Raw genomic sequence first — 16,654 nt, forward strand, 5'->3', positions numbered from 1 at the left:
AGAGAGGCGCCAGGAGGGAACGGTGGGCGCGGGCTCAGCCCCTGGGCCGGGCGCTCCCTTCGCCTGGCCCTGGCCTCCCCTGCCCGCACAGCCCCAAGGCCCGGCCAGCAGCCGCTGTCACCGGGCTCTGGAGAGGGCCGAGGGCCGGGTGCTGCCTGGGGAGCTGCAGTGCCGCCCCGCCCCACAGCCCAGCTGGGCCAGGGCTCCATCGGCGCCCGGCTCGGTGCCAGAGGAGGGTGGAGAAGAGCCCGCGCAGCCCAGGGAAGGGAGCAGCGTGTGGGGCTCAGGCTGGCACCTCTGGGTGCAGCACTGGGCAGGGGCACAGCTGCCAGCTCCACACACTGGGCACTGCAGGAAGGGGGCTTCTCCAGGCTGCAGCTGGGGCTTCCTGGCCGTCCTTCCCAGGCACTCGGCAACCTTCCATAGCTGCTGCTTCTTCAGCGGCTTTTTGAAACCCCTCCTCTTCAGGAACTTGGCCACACAAAGCAGCGTTGCCTGAGAGGCCTGGAGAGCAGCAGAGACCCAGAGATGGCACCACAGCCCAGGGCACAGGACCCACGTCCCTGTGCTAAGGCCAGGAGGAGGCTGCAGCCCACGAGGTGCCCACGAGGCCGAGCCCCCTCCCGGGGGGCCAGAGCAGCCCACGAGTCCTCACCTCTGCCACATGCTGGTTCTCATCATGGCAGTGGAAGAAGAGTGGGACCAGGCTCCTGCACACCTGCGTCTTCAGGGGCATTTTTCCTCCTTCTTCCACAGAAGACATCAAAGTCCGGAAGATGGACATGGACAGCAGCTGCACCTGGCTATCATCCTGTATGAAAGGAAGCAAAAAAGACCTCAGCATCAGTTGCTCCAGACCCACCTGGGCGCAGGCCTGAAAATCCACAGGGCACAGAGTGTCCAGGAGGCACCCAGTGGCCGTGGCTGGGGGCACCAAGCCTTACGTTGTCAAAGAGTGGCAGGAGCGCCTCAGCCAGCTGCAGGGCGATGGGGCTGGGTATCGGGGCGCTATTACACGTAAACAGACTGCTGTTTTCTCCCTATCCCTAGGGCACATTCTTCAAAAGTTCTGCTGTTACATCTTTTTGCATCTAGTGAAAGTTATCTGCAATGACCAGTTGAACAAAGCCTTGGGAAAACTTGAACTACTGGGTGAAACCGGGCAAAAAATTAATCTCCCACATCTGAAGCCATTAACTGCTAAGTACTGTCTGTCCCCAGTGTCATACCCTGCTCCCTGTAAGTTTACTGATGCCATTTAAAAGGGGTTGCCCATGAAAACAAGTTTTAATATTTTTGTAATTTCCGCATTGGCATTCAAATCCTTGACCAGAAAATTCAGATGTCAAAATTTCTAGGATTTTTGAATGCCAAAGCTGTAATTTTCACCTCTGGATTTTAGAGTCTCTGAACAGTCACACAGGTTTTAGACATTACATAAAAAGTCACTGGTGGTCAGCTATACATTTACATCAGCATATACTCCTGATTATGACTTTAGTCAGGAGCAGCAAACCCAAGAATGAGCCAAACAGGCTGTTCCAAGCACTGTGTTCCCATCTCCTGCACAGCAGTAGCTGGTAATTCAAGAATGCATTCAGAAGTCATGGGGTGCACAGGAAGCCACAAAGACTTGGGGATGCTGAAATGGACCAACCTGGCGTCTGTGCCTGGGCTGCACAGGGCTGAGCTCCAGCTGTAGGATCTTACAAAGGTTGAAAGAACATACCAGGTCCCCTTGGAGACTCCTATTCCTAGTTCTGTGAGCTCCAAAATTCAGCTTTCACCAGCTGATCTTTTCATCTTAGCTTGAAATCCAGGAGGGGGAAAGGTAAACATGGGTAAATTTTCTTCCAATTCTAGTGACAGGTATGCCTGCACCACACCTGTGCCTATGGCAGGGTGGTTGGAACTGGATGATCTTTAAGAGATCTTCCAACGCAAAGGACTCTGGGATTCTGTGATTCCCCAAGTGGAGAGCAAAACTGAGCCACAGAACCCCCTGCTTTTCTTCAGCACCTGCTGCTTCTTCCTTTGTTTCACGCAAGCACAGGATTTAGTTTGGAAGCTCATGCACGTGTCTTTAAGGTGCCTGCATGGAGGAGAAGTGTTGGTGATTGAACATGGACTTGGCCGGGTGCACGCAAAGCCAAATTTTATTGTACAAGGCACATCTTTATATACTGCTACAAACCAGCAGTACAGCAGCTACCAACTTCAGCTTCTAGGGTTGCATATTTTACATCTCCAACAACTACAGATTACAATCTCCTTGCCCAATCTCCCATTAACTATCCTAGTCTTTGTCTTGCCTCTTGCTCTTTGCCTCGCCCCTGCCAGACTTGGCCCGCCATTTTTTCCCAAGGCCCCATGCCAACCAAAGCGATTCTCCATGATGACACTCTGAAACCCCATATTCAGTAAGCCTTCTTTTTCCACTGTACTGCAGGGTGGGATTTAAAAAAGTCATTCAGAGAATAAAAGCTGGGTATCATGGGATTTTCTCTTTTTTTCTGATAAGCCGCCTTTCCAGTAGCCTTTTCCAGGAGTGGAATCTAGACAGCTGCTTCCATTTGGCTTCGTTGACATATTCAGCAGCTGCTCTTGCATTTAGGGTAGTAAAAGTCTGCAAGATGCTTGCACATCATTTAGACTGAGTTCAGGTTTGCAATAATGGAGATTAAATACATAAAATAATACATAAAAATAAGAATAAATGAGTAAAAATAAAAGTAGCAAACATATAAACTCTAAACTAAAATTGGGAATATATATATTTTGAATCAATTCTTCTTCTCTGACCTTTTGTTTTCCTAAAAAGAAGTTTTTATAAGAGAAATTAACTCAGTTCATACTGAAGTGACAAGTGAGCTGTTAATGGAATCACTCGAGCCAGAGGTTTGCTATTTTGAATCCTGATGCTATTCCAAGTGAACATTTTAAGGTAGATATTGCTATTTTGTGCTCTATAACATGATAGTAGACTGCCTACTTCAACAAAATGCTGTTTGAATACTTCAGAATAACCCTCAAGATTAATTCTGCTTTATGTCTTATAAATAAAACATAAAAGTGTCACTGCTATACTCATTTACATGTCAAATAACATCAAAAAAAGAGGTGTGCATTTTCTTTTTTAATATTGCCTTGACATGAAGATGACATACTAACTTTCCTTGTGATGATGACAGACCTTGGTGTCTGCCATCAAGGCCACTATTTACTTGGGTTCAGCATGTAACTAAAAGGACAGAAATCACTTAAAAGAGAAGTAGTGTGATGACCTATGTTTTTAATCTGTCCAGTCTGGGCACCAGATGTGGGAGCATCATGGGACAAGAAGTCTCTGTAACAACAGCTGGCAGTGTGCCCAGGTGGCCAAGAAGGCCAGTGGCATCCTGGCTTGTATCACGAATACTGTGGCCTGCAGAACCAGAGCAAGGATTGTCCCCCGTAAGTGGTACTGGTGAGGCCACACCTCGAGTGTTGTGTCCAGTTTTGGGCCCATCATTTCAAGAAAGTCATTTAGGTGCTGGAGAGTATCCACAGAAGGACAGCAGGGCTGGGGAAGGGGCTGGAGCACAAGCCTGATGAATTGCAGTTGTTTAGGCTGGAGAAAAAGGAGGTTTATGGGAGACCTTATTGCTCTCTACAAGTACCTGAATGGAGCTGGGTGGGTGTCAGTCATTTCTCCCAAGTAACAAGTAATAGGATGGGAGGAAATGGTCTCAAATTGCACCAGAGGAGGTTTATATTTGATATTTGGATAAATTTCTTCACCAAAAGGGATGTCAAGCTTGGAAATCACCACCCAGGGAAGTGGCTGTGTATATCCCTGGACATACTTAAAAGGTGTGTAGATGTGGCACTTATGGACATGGTTTAGCAGTGGCCTTGGCAGTGAGGGGTTAGTGGTTGGACTCAATCTTATAGGTCCTTTCCAGTCTAAATGAGTCAATGAAAGACTTTGTTTCAGTTGCTGTGATCCCACTTGCAATAATACGTTTATTGTTTTTACACGTATATCTGTGTCGGAAAAAGCTAAACATTGGATATCACCAAGTTATACCTCTCTGAGGTTTTTTGTATAACACAGCCACTTACAGTGGTGTCAGGAAGCTAAACATCAGATGACTGCTTTCAAATGCAGATCCTTGTATGCCCTTGAAAATTAAAGGCTAAGTTTATGAATTTGAGGCAGGTCACCTGCTACTCTGCCTGATTCTACAGAATGAACCCGAGCCAGGTGGAACTGCTTGTATTTCCCCAAAAAAGTCATTACATATTTCCTTCTCCCCACTGGGAGCCCAGTCTGATGTGCCCTTCTTCTATGACCTGTTCTTAGAGGGGTTGAATCTAGGCCAGGTCCTCAAACTTTGATCAATAGCATTATTTAATGAAAAGCCAGTGTTCTTAACAGTGAGTAAAAATAAAAGTTTGCATTGCAATTAGCAACAATAAGCTAATGAGAAGGTAGGCTTACAGTATTCTTAAAAGACTTTAAGGGGCTATAGGTTTTACCATCTTAAATATGCATTGTTGTGGGGAAGGTCTTTACATTAGTAAAAGTAATCTAAGCCCCTTCTATCTTTTATGTGGCTTGTATGTGTTGGACCAGGGTATACAGATGGGAGTTACCACTCAAAGGAAATGCCCTGCAGTCACCTGCAATAAGTTGAAAGTATGAAAGGGAAAACGGGCTGATAATGTTTAATAACTTCATTTGATGTAGATAGACTATAAATACCTGTAAAATCACCATTTATACATATATACATTTTTTTCCCTAAGTGTGAATTGTGTCTCATTGTAATTTTCTGCAGTCAAGTATCCACCCTTGAGTTTGCAAATTTATTTATGAACCCTGGGGCATCAACTTGAAAAGGTTTAGCTCACAATGACATCTCTGAACAAATGATTAATACTACCAATAATATTGAGCTGTCTTTGGGTTGGAAATAGAAATCTTAACCAAGAACCAAAAATGAGTAAAATGAATAGCCATTAAAAATCACTGATTATCACCGACATTGTGAGACTGTCCCATTTCAGAAAAAAACAATAATATTTTAGAGAAAATAATGCTCAGCTGCCAGGTAGTTTCTTTGGTGAGAATTAATCTTCTGGTCTTTTGAAGGAGTATGTAAGCATTAAGATTTCTTTAGTTGAGGGGCAATAATAAAAACAGGGGAGCCTTCCTGCCATCACTTGAGTAGGAACGGATATTGTGGCAGAGGTACATGATACCAGTACCACAGTGAAGTTGTGGGTGAAGTGAGGAAATAAGCTTCAGATTGGTGATAAAATTAACAAATGTAGGATGGAGATGTCAAGTCTGGAGTTGTACTTCTCTGTAAATAATTTAGTCCTGAAGTAATTTCTTCTCTCTGAAAATAACTATTTGGCCATTTTATAGGAGTAGGCTAACATTTTCAGAAATAGAGAAGTTTTAAGGTTTTTAACTTTGTGGTAGGTGACTCTGCTCCTTATGAATGTGTGTGTCTGTATGCTGAAATTAGAGTATCTAGACTCTTAATGAAATGTATCTTGAATAATTTCCCACCTTTTAACTTTCTCTAGAAGGAGTTTAAAAACATCAGAGGGAAGAGTTGCCAACATAAGTGATAGAACAGATGAAATTTTAGTTATGTAAAACTGACTCAACTTATGGGCTCTTATGCTGAGGGAGAAATAAGTGCAGTGCAGGCTGGGGACCCCTTGTAGTCTATTGGTGCTCAGTAGATACTGAGAGTCTTGTTCACACACACAAACACACATCCCTGTATGAGGACATTCAGACAGCTGAAAAGAGCCATACTAGGATTCTTATTTTAGTTTTGGTTTATAACCAGAGATACTAACAGAATAAAGCTTTTGCAGTTGAAGGACTTTTTTATTTTTGATTTATTTTCTTCAGTGTAGTTTGATCCTGTTCTCATTTTATTTCAGTGGCTTTAGATCAGGCCCTATTGCTAATTTCAGTTCCATTCTGTTTCCCTGGTAACGTTTTATTTTTAGCATCATTATGCTTCAGAGATCTGTGATGGAGGGTTCATTTAAATTTTATTTTATATGTTTCATTTCATGGCAAAAATGGTAAAACACCCAAACCCTAATCTGTTCCACAAAATATCTATAAACATCTTTAAAAATGTGACCATCTTACATGGTTAACATTTTAATTACTTTGCAGCTACCTCCCCCCATGGATTCAGTGGAAGATTTTCAGGATACAAGTTGTTAGACATTCATGCATTTTTGAATCTTTTGAAAACCATTATCCTTTTGTGCACTAGAGGTGTGTTATTCTGATTTTTCAGATCTACTACCACAGCAGGCCCCAAACTCCCAGCAGCACAGTGATTATACAATAATTGGTCTGGCAGAAAAGGAGCAATACTTCTCTCATTCCTCTTCAGCACTAGTCACCTCCTCTCTTGGCAAATTGTCTGGACAGAAGTAAAGAGACTGTGGAGATTGTTTCCATTTCTAACTTCTATTTAATGACTTGTATAGTCACATGAGTGCCTTGCCTAGAAATTTCTTCCATCTCTGTTAGGAACGTGACTGGCTGACATTCTTGGTTTGGAGTCTCCAGCTATGATTGCATAATGGGATTATAGCTGAAGGTTGCAGATTTTTTTTCCTTTTCCCTTCACTAGGGAAAGCTGCTTGTCTGTTTGAAATTCCCACAATGACTCTGACTTAAAGAACAAATGTAGCAGTTGGTAAGAAATTTTATATATTCATTTAAGTAACTAATGTTTATTCATTTTGGCCTATTTGAGACATTGGCCAACCACCCTGACAAAAAGCACTGCTTGAGAACTTATGCTGAACTTAGTGGGAATGACAATAATTCTGCTAAACATTAACTGAGTGAAAAACTATAAAAACCATACCAAAAACTACAACACCCTCAGTATAGTATCAATATGATGCATCGAGTTCATTGATACTACTTCACTGAAAAAGGGAAAAATGTAAAATAACATTTTAAAACTTTCAGTGTTTTTCAAGGTAGTTCGGATTTAGAGTGCTATTAGCCCATTAACAGATCAAGGACTTTCTGATTATGTCTTTCACTCAAGCTGCATAGAAAAGATGATCTGTCAGAATTTACCAGCAGATCAATAATTATTTATCCTCTTATAGAGGCTCCCATGTATAGTATTTGTCAAGCAAGTTCTCTCCTGGGGATGGATTATAATATGAGCACTCCATGGTGTGATGAAAGCCTTCCCATACCTCAGGCTTTGTAATTTCCTTTTATCTGAAATAATTGCTATAATAAGACATAAGGTCTAAAAAGCTCTTAGGGTTTTAACTGTAGGTCCTGTGCTATTCAGAAGATACCTTGGTTACAAGCAGATGCTTCTATTTTCTGGCAATCCTGAAATCAGGGCTCTTCTATAAATGAAAAAGAACCCAAAATTTTCATGGTTGCTAGGGAAAAGGGGAGAGAGAAACAATACTTCCTCTTCCTTGAAGAAATGACCAATTCATGTCAGAAAGTGTGTCATTCTCAGTATTTTTTAGCTCTGTATCTTCATCTGTCCAAACAATCTCAACTTAATCTGATCTAAAATAGTCTGATGGGACTTAGATGTTAATTGGGTCAATAAGATCTCATCACTGTCTCTTGAGAGATGAAGTAAAACAATGACAAAGTCGCCAGTTATGGCCCTTGGCCTATAGCCGTACCTAAGAGTAGTGCTAATGGGGGTTGATGGGTTAGTTTCTGCCAAATTTGCTTGTTTACTTCACACAGGCACATTTTTTCACCTCCTGCAGTGAGCAGGAGTGAAAGGCTTTTTAAAGAAGGAATTACTGGAGGTTACATAGTACAAAGGCTCATACAAATTGCCTGTCAGTCAGTTGGATTTGATAGGCAGGAAAGACAGATTGGTGAGAGGTGGGGTTAGGACATTTACGAGGTTCCAGCTAGAACATTTCTCATTTCACAGTTTTGAATTTTTACGCTAAGGGGAGAGATGAAATGCTGCTGCTTTTGTTAGTTGGTGTGGGTTAATAATTAGCTACTGCTTGATTTGGTGGTTTTGTTAGCGCTTATTATTTGATCTGTTTTGGAAGACGCTCCTGGTTTGAAAGCAAAATGTGATGGTACTGCACATTATTTGCACTTTGCTCCTGTAGAATCTTTTTGCTTTTTCTTAGAAGGGAGAGAAGGAATGAAGAGCAATTAAAATAGGTACCTTGAAGAAGTATCAGCCTTCTAGAAGTGTTTGTCAGTCAGCTTCTGTTTCTGTAGACACAGGGGCACAATGCTGCTGGTGATTCAGCCTGGCAATACAGCAGGACCCGAGAGTGTCTGCATGGGCTGTGGTATAGCAGTTTGTGTTGGGTGAGGTAATACCCTCCCTGGAGTCCTGGCTGCAAGCACATGAACATCTGGCAGGATTAGCCTCTGGGGTCACCTTTGACCATACATATTTTGCCCATCTATACAGCTTGCTGTTATGATCTTTCTCACTGTGCAATGGCAAACAGGAAGAGATTGTACTTCCTGGGACACACACAATCTAAGGAAAGAGAAAAGTAAAGATGTGGTAAAAAGGATGAAGTGGGTAAACACAGCCTATTGTATGGAGTTGTAGTTTAGTGTACTAGAACTCGAGGAGTAATAAATCATAAAAAAATCTAAAAATACATGGATTTCCACTTTTCTAAGAGCATTAAAGGAGAATGGAAGAAACTGGAGACAGCAAAGATTTCCATACCTCATTGTCTTCCCCTCTTGTTCATATTCTGTCCATGTTCTTGTCCATGCTGGTGAATCACTGACCCTGCTACTACTACTCCAGGTTTATAATTTCCCAGGCCCTTACTGCTAACAATTTCCAAAGCCTCACACAGGCTACTTAAGCTGGACCAAGGACAGCCAGAGCTGCACTCAGCCTGTTTGAATCCACGTTCTACACAGTCATACTAAGGATAGTGCAACAGGTTTCTTACTGGCAGTTATCAAGTAATTCTGGCAATATCAAGGGAATGTGCCTTTCTATTTTTTAAAATTGTTTAGAAATTAATTTAATCCACCCCTCAATCATATATGTGTCCATGTGTGTCCCATATTTTGCCATTATGATTGCTTACCTGGGCAGGTAGCTGTAAGTTGTAGCAAAAGCTAGAAGATTTCCTGCTAGTTTTCAAATATACAAGGTTATTTAATCTTGGCAGTCTACATTTCCTCAAGATTGATTTGGTTCCAGTGGATTTCAGATAGTGAAAAACTGAGTGATTATGTTAGCTAACATACAGAGTTCCAGAAATTTTTAACATTCACTATGATAGGTAAAGGATCTTGTTTATTGTTAACTGACTCTTCACTGTCCCGAGAACCATGAGGTTTTAAAATTTTTTTTTAAGGTGATGTATATCACAGTTTGAAAAGACACAGCATACAATATACAAATCTTCTGTCCTTTTGTCTCACCTTCTTAATAGGCACTCATTACTTTGATATATACCAAGCACTCTCAAGGAGTAAAAACAAGGCCAACCTGAATGGAAGTTTTTTTTCTTAAGACTCCTTTCAGGCACTTGGGAGTAGAAGACATAGATTTAAATGTTGTGTTTAGTGAAGAGACAATATAATCAACTAGATGCTCAGCAAAACATCTAAAAATATGTATTTGGAAAGTATATGCTAAAAAGACATAAAGTGCTTTCAACACTTTTATGCTTAAGTGATACATCTGTGATGTTCATATCCAGAAGCTTCTGCTTGCATAGGTTGTTCTATGGTATTAGTACCAGAAATGTGTAAATATTGAAAATATCTGAACTTCTGGATTAATAGTATCTTAATTCAATTGAATTTCCTCTTCTGGAAAAATGAAGGATCTTTTCATTAATGCAGGAAACAATTACTGCAATTTACATAAGGTCAATTCATGCCTTTTAGTAGAAAGCAGCATTACTGTGCAAGCTGCTGCCACAGAGTACCATTATGCAGTGAAAACCATGTAGGAGTGCATTTGAATGGAGCACTTTATTTTTGTCTCACAGAAAAGAGAAACACTGAGTAATTTTCAACATACAATTTTTTTCCTATTTAAGTGATAACATCAAAATTCTACCAGGAACTGACAGCACTCAGTAAAGATTAATACAGTGGCAGGAGATTATAGCATCTACCAATTGTCATCCCTGTGCCCTAAATATAATACACATAACAGATATTACATCTCTGCCTGTAATTTATTATACTACTATTTTATGTAGTCCAATCTTTTAAGAAGTGAGAATCAGGTGGGCTCAGAATTCAATCTATCACCTGTATATCAGTGCTAAACTCTCTCCGGATAATCCAAAGCTCCATGTTGCCATAATTTAAAAGCAGAAATTAAAAAAAAGCATTTGCATGTTACTAGAGAATTATGAATAATGAGATACTGACTACAGAGAAATACCATTTCAGCCTTAAGCTGTTGTCATAATTTTTTCTAAAAGTAAACTTTAAAATCCTGTTTCTGCAGTGATTTAGACAGGCTTCTTTTCATTTGTTTAAAATTTTAATTGATTCCACATAAAGCAGTTGCACTGTAGGTGAAAGAGACTGGTAAGTCTCTACAAGGCTGGAACAAGATTGGGTATAATAGAAGATGAAATGGGCACTGCTGTAGTGTATGATCCTGGCAGATGGATTCCTTATGTACAAGAAAGTACCATCAACTGGAATAGGACAGATGGCCTTGCATTAGAAAGATGGAATTTCAGTTTCATTTCCTAGCAAATAGGAACAAAACCTGCAAAAGTAAAGCACTCTTTGCTGTAGGAGTAATGTCTGGATAAGAAATGAATGATCAGGCACTGTGGCTTTTTTCATTTTTCTGAGAATGTAAAGCACTCTGAACATCATCTTCTGAATGATACTTAATCCTTAATTTTTTAGTGTTTCATCTCGTTTTCCACTAGTTACTGTCCTGTTAGAAAGTATGCTAAGATGGTGCAGCTGCATTATATTATAAATAATAACTGATCATCATTTATCTGTTTTGGATTTTAAATTCTGATTGAACAAAGCAAGTTAGATGCAGTCTGTGGTATACTGCTGATCCATGGTTTTTCTTCAGTGTAGCAATGATGCAGCATATCTAGCAGCTACATCTGTTTCTATGGCAGCAGATCTCTTGCTGTGTCTCTCTATGTGTTTTCCTTTATAACAACAGACTGTTTGTACAGTCTAACATGGCATAGTGGCATACAACTGATACCGTCCAACTCACCTTCCTTGCTACAAATCCACTCAGTGAGTTTGACTGGTAATATGTTCCTTCCCAGGTTCTGAAGTATTTTTGTTGTGCTAGTTGCACCTCCAGTGCTAGATTAGCTACTCTTGTTATAATATTCAAAAAGTTTGATCTTGAATATCATAAAGTATCCATGTAGCTTCTGTATCACTTCACAGATTCAGATACACTCTCACCAGCTCCTTTCTCACCAGGGTTTCTGCCCTGACCCTTCTCAATGACAAGAGCTCAGGGCTTTGTAAACTAGGCACATTTTGTATCTTAAGTATGAAGGAAGTTGTTTTACAGTGACCCACTCTTCATTTATTTGATGAATAACTGAAGAGGAATTAAGAAAGCACTGATTGTACTAATTAGCTGCCTACTCTGCTTGATAAAAATCACATGCAAATTTAAAAATGATGATTTTGTTCTTTCAGTGCTGCTTAATCTTCCATTTTGTAAAGCACCTTCAACTTACTCCTGACTCACTTTCTTTTCTTGGGTAAGGTATAAGTTTTGGGGCTTTTAAACTTGTATCTGAATTCTTCCACTTGCATCATAAAAGAAGTTAGTGAATGGAGAACTCTTTCATAAATCTCGTTAAAAATGTAAGCGTTTTAAAAAACCTCTTTCCATGATCTGCCTTGGTTTAGCAGGTTAGACAAGTCTGCAATCTGTTAGGCATACAGAGCTCACAGCACATTTGTTTTGTTTTACCAACCAGAATGTGCTATACGAAGCTGTCCTGATCATTTAAACGGCATGCTTCTCTTCAGTTTTTCTGCTCATTCTCTGGTAGTAACCATGGCATTGGTTTGTCATCATACCCATAGTAGTTCTCAGGAAACGAAAACCTAGAGGTGGCCAAAGCCCACAACTATTCCGTGCCAGGCTGGTGCATAATCAGTGTTGGGAGAAAAAGGATGGTGGAATCACTTCTGTGAAAACTCTCCTCTCTTAAAAGAACAAGGATAATTGTCTTAAATGCTATAGGAAGACAAGAAATATCAGAGGAGACTGCAACTGATACCATCCATAAGTTTTCAGCTCCCCTGATGCTCTATGAAAAAAGTGACTGGACCGCAGTAAGTATCCACACCTCTCCTTGACTAAAGCAAACAAATTTCAGGGTGACTGGCCCACTGGATCAGTTACGTAGCTCAGGCAAAGAATATCTCATCAACATGTACATGACAGAGCACACACAAAAAACTGCATGCTGAGAACTTTGATAAACCTAGCCTGCAGAAATTGGAAAAACCATTATAGCTAGTTTTAGAGAAAATTCAAATATGGGTATTGTTTACAAAGCACAGTCATATAGTTTACAGGTAAAAATAAGCAAAGCTATTGGTCCCAGTTGTGTGATGTTATTCAGTTAGCAGAGCTAGTCTTCTGGCCCCGGCACAGGGTAGGAACAGACATCGTAATCCACAAACTCAGTTTGAAGTAGGAGCAGAAACAGGATCACATTGCACTCAGATATGCTCCGATCTCCTCTGAATGATTTGGTGAGAGAACAGAGCTTTTCCTTATGCATCATTTAGTAGCTGCAGAGACTTGACATATCCACAAATCCCCATGACTCCCATTTCTTTCTGAGCAGCACTGGAAAAGTAATAGAGTAGGAAAACGCTGAATGACACCTGAACTTTGAAGGTAGGGAGAGGTTTGGAGGGGGGATAATTTTTGTTTCTTTTTTTTCCTCAAACATGAGAAGTGCTTTCTAGGATTGAGCAGACTTGCTTTAGTTCTGGATAAGTTCTTAGCTTTTTAAAAAGCAGGACTGTGCTGATAAAGCCATTGAATGTGAAGATTGGTATTATCCTTTATGGCAAAATCACGGGTTTCATATATGGGAGGTATAATTAAATAATATTTGGAATGCCTGAAGAGATTACTGCAGGCAAAGCAGAAAAATTTTAGAGAGAGTATTTGCAGTTTTGCCACATTTTGTTCCTTGATTTAAATTGTAGGTTTAGCATTCTCCTTCTAAACCCTGGCTTGAACATGTTAACTTTGTGCTGTGTGTGTGTATATGCACATGTATGCAGCTGGAGTTCCCTCACTTTCATTTTCAATGTGGAGTATGGAGACACTTGGAAGTTTTATCCCATGTTTCATATATTCTGTTCTGTGAGCTTTGTGAAAAGATTTTATTTGTGACTTTATGAACAAGGGTTCTAATGCCTTTAAAATGTTCCTGCCAAATTAGGTGTGCACTGATCCATCACACAAAAGGTCTTCATAAATCTATACCAAACTGATTCTGGTACAGTGTTGTCTTATGTGACTTCTTATATCAAGGCCTCTGAAGATCTTACAAAATCCAGCACAAAATAGATTTAAGTTTCAGTTTAATCAATCATACCTTTGAAAACCCCTTTGCATGATCACATTTAGTCATCAGTCTGGATCACAGTGAGCTCTCTAAATTTAGTGACACTGTTGCTGTAGCCAAAATGGTCTAAGACAATATGACAAGGTTTGTCAGTAGAGGTACTTTCTCATCTTAGATGAAGTTTTATAATTTAATCTCTACATAAAAGATAGCCTTCAGAGGGGAACTTTGTTTTTAGTCTAAATTCAGATGCTTAAGATGTGTCTTTTAAAATGTTTGAACTAATTGTCTAGGACCCTTTGTGATCCATGGAAGGGGCCATTCCCAGAAGAGAAGTAATCAGATTTGCATTAGATGTCAGCTTTCAGCAGAATCCTACCCGTGTCTGTTTTACTCTCTTGCATCCTTCACAGAGTGTCTCTGAGCCATACCTGGGACATCACTGTCTGTAGCTTTCCCAGGCTCCCAACACACGTCCCAGAGAGTGGGACACCATAACCTTGGGCCACACCCCTTATGCTTCACACAGCCTCTCTCAAGGCAGAAAATGCACCGCCACAGCAGCTTCTGCTGTTGGCCAAAGGAGAGGCTTCTCCTGAAACCAGCTTCTCATGTGTGGGGTCAGGACAGTCTTCAGCCCCAGCCACAAGAAGAAAGTACCTTCTGTCACCACAGAGGGAACAGGATCACAACTGTACAGACACTTCCCTTTCTTTCAGACAATATACTGGTTTTTGATTCTATTTTGCCTGAGGGTTCCCATCTTAAATTGTCATGAAAGTCAAGGGACAGGGATTGCCGAGTGGCCCAGATTTGCAGCACAGAGCTTGAGGCAATGTCAGCCCACCCCGCGTGCCTTGGCTGGGAGCATGGCACATGTGTGTCATTGTAGCGCTCAGCACTGTGCTGCCTGGCTGGAGCCAGCAGCGACGGCAGCTGCCCAGTGCCACCCAGCCACGGCAGGTTACCTGCTCCAAGGCCACACATGTACAAAGGGGCAGCCTGCACAAAGGCCTAGGCACACTTGGGAAAGCTCCTCAGAGTCAGTTTGCTGTGCTGCCATGCACTGCAGGGGCTCTGCTACTCCCTGCACTCCTTATTATGCCATTGGCAATGTCAGTGCATGCCCTAGCTACAGCTGTGTCTTCCATCCCAGGCACCTGGGCTCTGCTGTTGCCATTTCAGGGTGTCTCAGACAGGCCTGGAGACAGTCTTTGCTGTTTGCTTACCACATTGTCTTGTGTGGCTTCTAGCTAGGACTGCTTCTGACACTGTGCTGTTACACGTTTTTCACTGTTGCCAGCAAAGGGTGTATGACACCTGCTGACTCTTGCATCCTAACTTCTTCCCCTGGGGAGAGCCTGTTCTCTCAGGTTTGCCTCTGACATCTGCCCTGTTCTCATTCACAAATCCAAGGCTGCCCTCACCACGTCTGGCAGCTCTACCCAATACTAGCAAGGTGGTTCAGGGGCATTAGGGGTGTAGCAATGCAGCTGGCGCTACAAAATGACTGAACAGGCACATCCTCACAAGGCTTGAAGTTCCCAATTCACTTGGGTTTTTTGTAAAATGTTTTTTAGCTAGAGACAAGTTTGGACACTGTTCCTTATAAATTCTTGCCACTGTGCAAGGTCTCGAGGTTTCTCACTGATGACTACTTTTACACATCATAAGATACCTAATATTGAAAAATAATTTGGGGGGAATGAGACTTGGCTTCACCACAGAGATAATCAAACATCAATGAGGAATTTTATCTTTATTTCATGATGTTAGCACAATAAACTCACACAGTAGCATTGATCTGTACTTATTTAACAAAATACATTTATAGCAATTTACAAATTATTTTCCATTTGAAAACATGGCATAACATTTTATTAAACACAATACTTTATATAGAGAATTCTCATTTAAAAACATATTTTATTTTTAAGTATTTTCTTTTCTCAGTAAAGCACAGCCTAACAAAGAAATTCGTGCCTGTTAGCAAGTAAGAAAATCAGAACACTAAGAAGATGTCACCTGTCAATTTATTTGATTAATTTTAAATTAAGGTACCAGTGGAATGTAAACAAAGAGTAATTTTACAAAAGGCTCCTTATCAAATATACATGCAGAGGTCTGAGTTCCAATGTATATATTATTACATTTCTGCTCTCTAACGTAATATAATTTGATAAGCCATTATTAAAAACAGTAGCCTTTGGCACTTTGAGTAAAAAAGAATATATCAATATTTATGTATAGAACATAATTTCAATGATTACACAAGAGCTTTAAAATCTTTTCTTAAGAAATAGGAAACTTTAGGAAAAATATCACACTGCACTTGAAATAGTGCAGCACGTTTCAGAGTAATAAAAGCAACATATATGCCAATATATATCTGACTAAAACCAAGGAATAAAGAACAAACACTCCCACCAGGAATCCTGCTGTTTCCAAAACAGCTAAATTGCCAGAGGGAACATTTTCTAATCTTTGCTTTATTGCCATTATTCTCCATTTCAATTTTCCATTATTTCCAGGTTCATCTACTGATGTTCTTTTCCCCTGCACTTACAAACTAACAAATGATTGCATTTTATTTCCCTGCATTGATAGGCCAACAGTGTTTGCGTCTTACCCATTCCTTTAAAGCTAATCCTACCTGCTTTATCCTGTACCTAGACTAAACTAAATCCAAAGGGTTTTGTTCGTGACAGTCCAAGTGTTTGTAATTCCTAGGAATCTTGTACAAAATTTCATATTAAATACCAAGGACTAAAGATACACCCTTTTGAAAAGAAAAAAACCAAAACCTGACTTGTAAATACTAGCATCTGAGAACTTATTTCTAAAAAAATTACTTTTTTTTTCTTCTTCTCCTGGTATCTATGATTATTTTTCCCAGCTGATGTGCCTTAAAGTGTGTCTTCAACATACAGTGCCTTTAACATACACAATGTGCTGCAACCCTACTGGGTAGCTTCTTACATGTAACCTGCAGAATACTTTCTCCCAATCATTCTAAGTATGATGGGGTCATCTTGTATCAATAGCAGAAAGAGTG

The 16,654-nt window shown here is 40.6% G+C and overlaps 1 long non-coding RNA gene across 1 annotated transcript; it reads right to left on the bottom strand.

The window, feature by feature from the left end:
- Positions 1 to 380: 380 nt before the first annotated feature.
- LOC108445575 lies at positions 381 to 1,051 on the bottom strand. The gene is made up of 3 exons (XR_001860475.1): positions 945 to 1,051; positions 656 to 811; positions 381 to 504 (listed from the first exon to the last, which is right to left on the bottom strand). It is a non-coding gene; the product is annotated as an uncharacterized LOC108445575 (long non-coding RNA).
- Positions 1,052 to 16,654: the final 15,603 nt, after the last annotated feature.

The sequence above is a fragment of the Corvus brachyrhynchos genome, unplaced genomic scaffold (assembly GCF_000691975.1).
Source record: "Corvus brachyrhynchos isolate BGI_N302 unplaced genomic scaffold, ASM69197v1 scaffold101, whole genome shotgun sequence".
In the NCBI taxonomy this organism is placed as follows: domain Eukaryota; kingdom Metazoa; phylum Chordata; class Aves; order Passeriformes; family Corvidae; genus Corvus; species Corvus brachyrhynchos.